This window comes from Cornus florida, unplaced genomic scaffold (genome assembly GCF_030987335.1).
Source record: "Cornus florida cultivar Cherokee Brave unplaced genomic scaffold, ASM3098733v1 CherokeeBrave_3.0.0_Hap2_Chr09, whole genome shotgun sequence".
NCBI lineage: Eukaryota > Viridiplantae > Streptophyta > Magnoliopsida > Cornales > Cornaceae > Cornus > Cornus florida.
Genome location: NW_026775579.1, coordinates 61,726,563 through 61,734,332, shown reverse-complemented (window position 1 = coordinate 61,734,332; position 7,770 = coordinate 61,726,563). Strand labels below are relative to the sequence as shown.

The following is a 7,770-nucleotide window of genomic DNA, read 5'->3' as shown; positions in this document are numbered from 1 at the left end:
GAATTTTGTAGTGTTAAATTGATGAAGTCAGATTAAAAATATGTTTGAGTTTGGTTTGTACAGGTAGACTATTATGATTTTGAATTCTTAACTTCACATTAGGATTTATTCTACATTATTATTTTTCCAATTTCTTAAATTCTTACATGTTGTTTAGCTTGGTTCTTGATAACAATCGATCCACTTTAGACACCATATCAATGGCAATTGATTTTCTTTTCATTATAAATTTTGGTGCCCACCATATGTTTGATGAAAGAAATATAATAGAAAAAAAGAGTGAATTGATTTCCTTTTCACTTCCCACCACCTGTTTGATTAAAATAACTATAACAGAAAGAAGAGTGAATTGATTTGCTTTTAAATTCCCACCACCTGTTTGAAGAAATAACTATTAACAGAAAGAAGAGTGAATTGATTTTCTTTTCATTATAGTTTTAGATTCACACTTAGGCTAAATGTTGATAGATGTGATGGTGCTTGATATCAAAGGTGGGAATGGTTGAGTAATGATATGGAGTGGTGTTCCAGCATCTACCAAATTGTTTAGTCTTGCATATTCTATTTCTTGGCAGATTTGGAAAAGTAGGAATATAATGGATATAAAATTTTATCAGAGGTTTTATGTGGACTTTTATGGGATCCAGTTGCTATAATGGATAGAGCAGTTTTTCATTTACATGAGTTCCATCCAGCTAACATGTTTGCTGCAACTTTGTTAGAACCTAGTGCTTGTATTCAGGCTCAACATTGGCAGCCTCATTTGTGCCTTTGGCCGATTTAAGTTGAATGCGGATGCTTCCTTATTTATCATTAAAAAATGAAGATTGTATTCTAAAAATATAAAATTAATGATAAGTTGTATCCCAAATATCAATTTGTGATTATTGTGTGTGTAACTTATTTAAAACAACTCTCGTAGCAATTTTGCTTTGCATATTTATTTTGATGATCTATTAATTATCTCAATATCTCTTCACAGTTGAAATGTGACCAGCAATGTACCATTTTAAGGACAAAATCGTTATTTCAATAGTAAAAGAGCTTTACTAAATGTTGTGCCAAACAAACAAAAAAAAGTTTTGTATCCATAAAAGCTCTTTTAAAATACAGTTTCCAAACACTAATTATAAGCCAGATAGAAGTGCTAACTTCTGCTTCTCTTACTCTTCAGAGTAAAAGCAGAAGCAAAAGTTATGCCAAACGAGCCCTTACGTAGCAATGACCACACAAAACAAAGAAAAAAAAAATTATAAAAAAGAAAAAAGAAAAAATTCCAACATGGAATTACATATCCACAGCGACACGTTTGTACAAGTGAGATGGCAGCCTCGGAGTGGGGATTGCTTGTATTGGGGTCCTCATATAGCTGACCAGTCCTGGAGTCTCTCCCATATCTATCTCCTCTGGCTTCAGCTCATTTGGTGGAGCCCAAGAAAAATGGTGCAAAAGGTGGCCCAACATAGATGTGACCAAATTGATGCCTAACTGTGCTCCAGGGCAAACTCTCCTTCCAGCACCAAATGGTAATAAACGAAAATCATGTCCCTTCATGTCAACATCCTCTTCAAAGTACCTTTCGGGCCGAAATTCTAATGGGTTTTTCCATACGGTAGGATCACGTGCTATGGCCCAAACATTAACGTTTACAATGGAGCCCTTAGGGATGTCATAGCCACCAACCTTGACATTGGCATTGGCTCGGTGAGGAAGCATAAGCGGTGTTGGTGGGTGTAGCCGCAACGCCTCCTTGGCCACACTTTGTAGGTAGGGAAGGTGTGAGAAATCAGCTTCGGTCATTGTGCGCTCGGATCCGATCACTCGGTCCAACTCCTCTTGGGCCTTCTGTTGGACCCTAGGGTTCTTAATTATCTCAGCCATGGCCCATTCTGCGTAAATTGCTGTTGTGTCCATTCCTGCAATAATCATGTCCTGTATAAACATAATCAAATTTACTTTAGTGTTTCCTAATAAAAATGCTACTACTAATAACGGATAATGATTTGGAATTCGAAAGTGAATGCTGACATCATCATAATGTCATTAATATCTTTAATGTCATGATGATATCAACATACTCTTCCACACATAAAATTAGTGGGATATGTCTTAGAGTTGAAGGTTCAACGTAAAATATGGGTGCATTTGTTTGTTTGGACATTCAGTCAAAGTTTCAACTCTCCTTGATTGGAAACAAATTCTTAGGGTTGTCTGCAGGTGAAAGTTTGAACTTTATCAAACAGAGTGTAGAGGGGGGTGCGATTTACACAATATCATGATCAAGAATTAGTCAGGGCAAAGCCCTGGATATACAGGTTCCGAAAAAAAAAAAATAAAAATAAAAATAAATATGTACTATGACATACCCAAAGCAGGCCAATAATAGTGTCCTCACTAAGGTAATATTTGTCCTGAATGGTAAGCAATGCATCAACAAAATGTTGTTTGGCTCTGCCGGTCTTCTGGCGGGTGAGAGTGTGGTCCGAGTAAGACGGTCCCTATGTGCCCCGTGCTGGGCTAAGGCCTCTTTTTCTAGGGGGAACATCCACCGGAGCCACGGGATGTGTTCTGCCATGGAAAGGGAGGCACCGAGCTTCCTTCCGTTAGCAATACTAACGTTGAACTCCAGCCCTTGTTCGTCCGTCACCCCGTCATTGTTCACGAACCGCTTTCCCAAAACAAGCCTTGTAATGTTGTTGAAAGCCACTGCTACAATGTATTTCTTCACTAGCAAGGTCTTCACCGTGTTATCTGCATAATTTCATATCATTTCTATTATTTACCATTCAGGTCCACAATATTCGATCTTATGCATATGATGGTCCCACCTACATGATTGGTGACGGTGATTTGAATATTTTCAAGGCAGTGTCTAAAAAAGGCTGACACTCACAACTAATCACAGGCAATAAAAAATGCTCCAGTGGTCACTAAAGGGCCGCACATGTTATTCTCTTAGTTAAAAAATACCAAAAAAATATACATTCCAGAGATCTTATGAATGATTCGATCACTCTTCATTGTAAAAAAGAAATATATTTTATAGTAGGCTGATTTAACTTTTAACAAAAAGTATTGTTTGGTATTGTTATTCTCTTAGTTAAAAAATACCAAAAAAATATACATTCCAGAGATCTTGTGAATGATTCGATCACTCTTTATTGCAAAAAAGAAATATATTTTATAGTAGGCTGATTTAACTTTTAACAAAAAGTATTGTTATTGCTCTCTATTTTCAAATATCACACCAATCAATTAAATTTTTACACAATTTTTCTTTCATCAAATTATACTATTAATTTTAACCATTTTATATAATTTTATTTTATAATATTTTGAACTAATTATTTTTATTTTACTTTTTACAATGAGGTCACTTTTAATATTAATTACGCCATGATATAGTCTTTGCATTACTTTCTTTACCTAAAGTATACTAATTAAAGGAGAACTAGTGACACCAGAGAGACCTCATAGTAGTAATGTTATTCATAAATAATTCATTTATTTTTTCACAAATCTAAAAACTTGTCTCAATCCACTAGTAAAACATGAAGAGTTAATGGCTCTAATGATAACATTAGGTACTATTTAACCCCCCAAAAAATGTATTAACTTCGCTAAAGTCACCGAGCAAGGTAACCAGATTTTTTTAATTCTTTTTATTTAGAAAAAATGCCTTTACAAACAATTCTATTATCTTGCTTTATATTATATCAAATGGGATTATTTTAGACCTATTTTTATTAGTCGAATGCTTGTGTCGAATAATTATATGCCTTCCAGCACACTGAAATTAAAATTTACAGAGTCATGCATGACAATATGAGGGTATAATTGTAAATTCACAAATTATACCCCACTAGTTCGCCAACCAAAATACTAAACTTGTGAGATAATCATTCAATGTTTATATGTATGCATATAAAACATACTACTATTCAGATCAAGAATATATGTGTGTGTGGGTGTATGTATAAGTCTGTGTATGAACAACACAAAAAACTAATATGTATGTGGACAAGGAAATGAAAACACAAACCAGGACTAGTGCAATCTTTGTAGATGGACTCAATCATGGCAGTGACCTCATCTTCTCTAATGGGTCTGAGAGCTTCAAGCCTCTTTAGAGAGAAAAGCTCAAGTGTACAAACTTTTCTAACTTTGACATAGTGAGGTCCATAGTCAGCCCATACGAGGTCGTTCCCTTCTCTGCTAAACTGAGCTGCGGATGGACTCAAGTGTCTATTTGCTAGGTGTTGGTCATTTTGTTTGAGGACTTCTTCAGCTAACTCGGAGTTGGAGACGATGACATGTAGGCTAGACCCGAACCAAACCGATATGATGTGACCGTAGAACTGAGACCACTCGGCGAAACACCGGAATCTCACCGGCTTAATGTGGTAGAGGTTCCCGACAACTGGCCAAGGACGTGGGCCCGGCGGAAGCTTGAACCTAAGCCTTTGGTATAGCTTGTATGACAGAATTGTGATGAAGATGAACGTGCAAAGAAGAGGGAGATCCATGGAGAGTGAGAGATAGAGAGGGTGGGGTTTGTAGTAGGGGGAGATCGAGGTGGTGAGGAAATTTTATTATATATAGAGGGCGGGGGCTGATGGAGTTGATGAGGGGTATTTTTGTCCATGGACTAACTGGGGAATCAAGTTTGGTGAAGGTCATTTATGAGAAGAAAGAAAAAAAAAAAAAAAAAACCAGAAAATTACACTTACATCTTTTTAGGTTAGGTCAAATCTCGTGGACATTTTAAGTTTTAATTTGCACTAACATTTTGAATAGTTGACGCAAATTTTATTTAAGACCCGTTTAGCATGCTTTTGCTTTTGTTATATGTAAAAGAAAAAGAGAAGCAAAAGTTATCACTTCCATTTGGTTTTATGTTAGTGTTTGGAAACTATATTTTTGAAATAGTTTTTAATGTCAGAAAAGTTTTTCTGTTTATTTGGCAAAACATTTGGCAAAAACTCTTATACTACTTGAATAACAATTGTGTCCTTAGATGTAAGAAATTAAATGAACTGTTTTATATACAATGTTGTTGTTCAAAATATGGTCTAATTATACCATATATTATAGTATTATTTATTTATATATTATCTAAAATATAATGTGTATATATATATAATTATTATTATAAAATAATAATCTATATATATAATTTCTTATAATATATAATTTAATATAATAAAACAAAAAACTATAAAATAAATGAACCTGATTAAAAGTCGAGGCTAGAATTTGATTCTTTGTCCTTAAGACAGATTCACCCCGCTATGGTGCTAACGGACTCAGTGGCGTCCATCCCTCGGGATACAACGACTTGTCTTCCTTCGGTAGTAGCACTGCAAACCAAAGGAATAGGCGAACCGACTCGGTGTAGTACTCTCTGACTCGAACTCAGACTTGGAGTGACTGACTAAGGCTTGAACCCAAAGTACTAGGGCTCAAACCCACAAACTAAAGAGAGAAAGAAAAAGAAGAAAATTTAGAAGAAGAGAAGAATTCTTTGAATTTTGGTGTGATTTGTAAATGATCCAAAGAGGGGTATTTATAGGCAGCAATGTGCCTTTTTGAGTGGGTGCAACCATGGGTTATGATGGTTCGGAAAAAGGTGCAACCCTTTAGAAAAAACTAAAAAGTAGTTTATAATTTAAATTAAAAAAACCAACCACACATTTAAATAAGCCCAGCCCAAACACAGGCCCAATTCAAAATTCCATTTAGTAAAAAGTATAATCGGACTTTACAATTAAGCCCAAATCCAAGCTTGATTTATTTAAATTTCAATTGGTTTCAAAAAAATTTCCATTTAGGCTTATCAAATACTTCACTTTGGATTTAATTTTTCATTCACCCGGAAATGGATTTGAAAAAATAAATGTACCACGTTCAGCTCCTTGCGGAGAGGAACGCGCTCGTCTATAGATCCGCAAAAAATTCTTAGCGGAAACTATTCCAATTGTCATCCAAAGTTTATGTTTTTAATGCCCCCGTTTCCAACAATCCCCCATATGAATGAAAATTTACATAAATTGCAAATGAAGAAGATACAGACACTAGAGATAGTACTATTATAAAGTAACTGCATCGGGATAGGTATTTTTTGTCCTTAAACCTGCATCGGGATAGATAGTTTTTGTCCTTAAACCTTCCTTAGTGTATTACTATCGAATTTACTGGCTAACCAGTGAACATGATGTCTTGAATTGTTCAGCCATTAATGTAAACCAAGATAATAGCAAACACACAGTTCCTTCCCGCACAAAGTCGGTTCTCACGGTTGTATTCATATAGCCCTGAACAACTCCTGGTATTTCATGAGTGCTCTAGAAAACTTAGCCTTAGAAGTTCTCATAGAAGTGGCCCCACTTTACACTCATAAAGGTGACTTCTTATTAAAAGTATCCTACTATAGCATACTTGAATTTTTAAGGTATAAGAGTCATTAAAAGCATAACTTATCATACTCATCACTGTAGGTGGCACTATCTCATCATAGTAATGGGTAGAAGATTAAATCTTCCCAGTGCTTCTGGTGAACTATTCAGAATTTCTGTTGTCCCTTTGAACCTAGATCTTGGGATCTTCAGTCAATTAGGTTGGGTTTCTATTAAGATGACTCGTTAACTTTCGGCTTTAATCCCATTTCCCTCGATGAACTATTCACTTGCTCTCTTATCAAACCTTTTGTAAACAGATCTGCTAAATTATATTTTGACCTGATATAATCTATTGAGATTATCCCACTTGAGAGCAATTGTCTAACGGTATTATGTCGTCGACATATATGTCGAGACTTACCGTTATACATATTACTTTGTGCCCTTCCAATTGCTGACTGACTATCGCAATGTATACATATAGCGGGCATAGGTTTAGGCCAATTTGGAATATCTTATAAGAAATTATGAAGCCACTCAGCTTCTTCACCAACTTTATCCAAAGCAATAAATTCAAATTCCATAGTGGATCTGCTAATACAAGTCTCTGTTTTGAAGATTTCCAAATTATGACACCTCCTCCAATAGTAAAGACATAACCACTTGTGGATTTAGAATCCTTCGTATCTGATATCCAATTAGCATCACTATATCATTCAAGTACTGCTGGATATCTAGAATAATGTAATTCATAACTTCTGGTATATCTTAAATACATTAAAACCATGATTATTGCAGTCCAATGATTCTTTCCTGGATTACTTATATTTTTACTCAATTTATTAACTGAGTATGTTATATCTGGTCATGTGCAATTCATTAAATACATTAAGCTTCCTATAATGTGAGAATACTCAAGTTGTGATATGCTAGGATTAGTATTTTTCGATAAATGAATATTTACATCAACAGGAGTCTTTATAAGATTATTATCTTCTTTATTAAACTTTTCTAATACTTTCTTAATATAGTGAGATTGAGATAATACTAAACCATCTGAAGTTCTAGAAATCTTGATTCCTAGTATGACATCAGCTATGCCTAAATCTTTCATATCGAAATTTTTGGTCCACATCTTTTTAATAGTTTTGATTATAACATCATTAATACCTATTATTAACATATCATCCACAAATACGCACGCAATGACATATCCATTTTGAGTGTTTTTTACATAAACACATTTATCACACTCATTAATTTTAAAACCATTTGACAACATAACTTTGTCAAATTTTTCATGCCATTGTTTAGGTGCTTGTTTCAATCCATATAACGATTTTACAAGCTTGCACACCTTTTATTTTATTTT

At 34.6% G+C, this 7,770-nt stretch overlaps 1 pseudogene; it reads right to left on the bottom strand.

The window, feature by feature from the left end:
- Positions 1–983: 983 nt before the first annotated feature.
- Positions 984–4,538, bottom strand: LOC132273311 (cytochrome P450 98A2-like; annotated as a pseudogene).
- Positions 4,539–7,770: the final 3,232 nt, after the last annotated feature.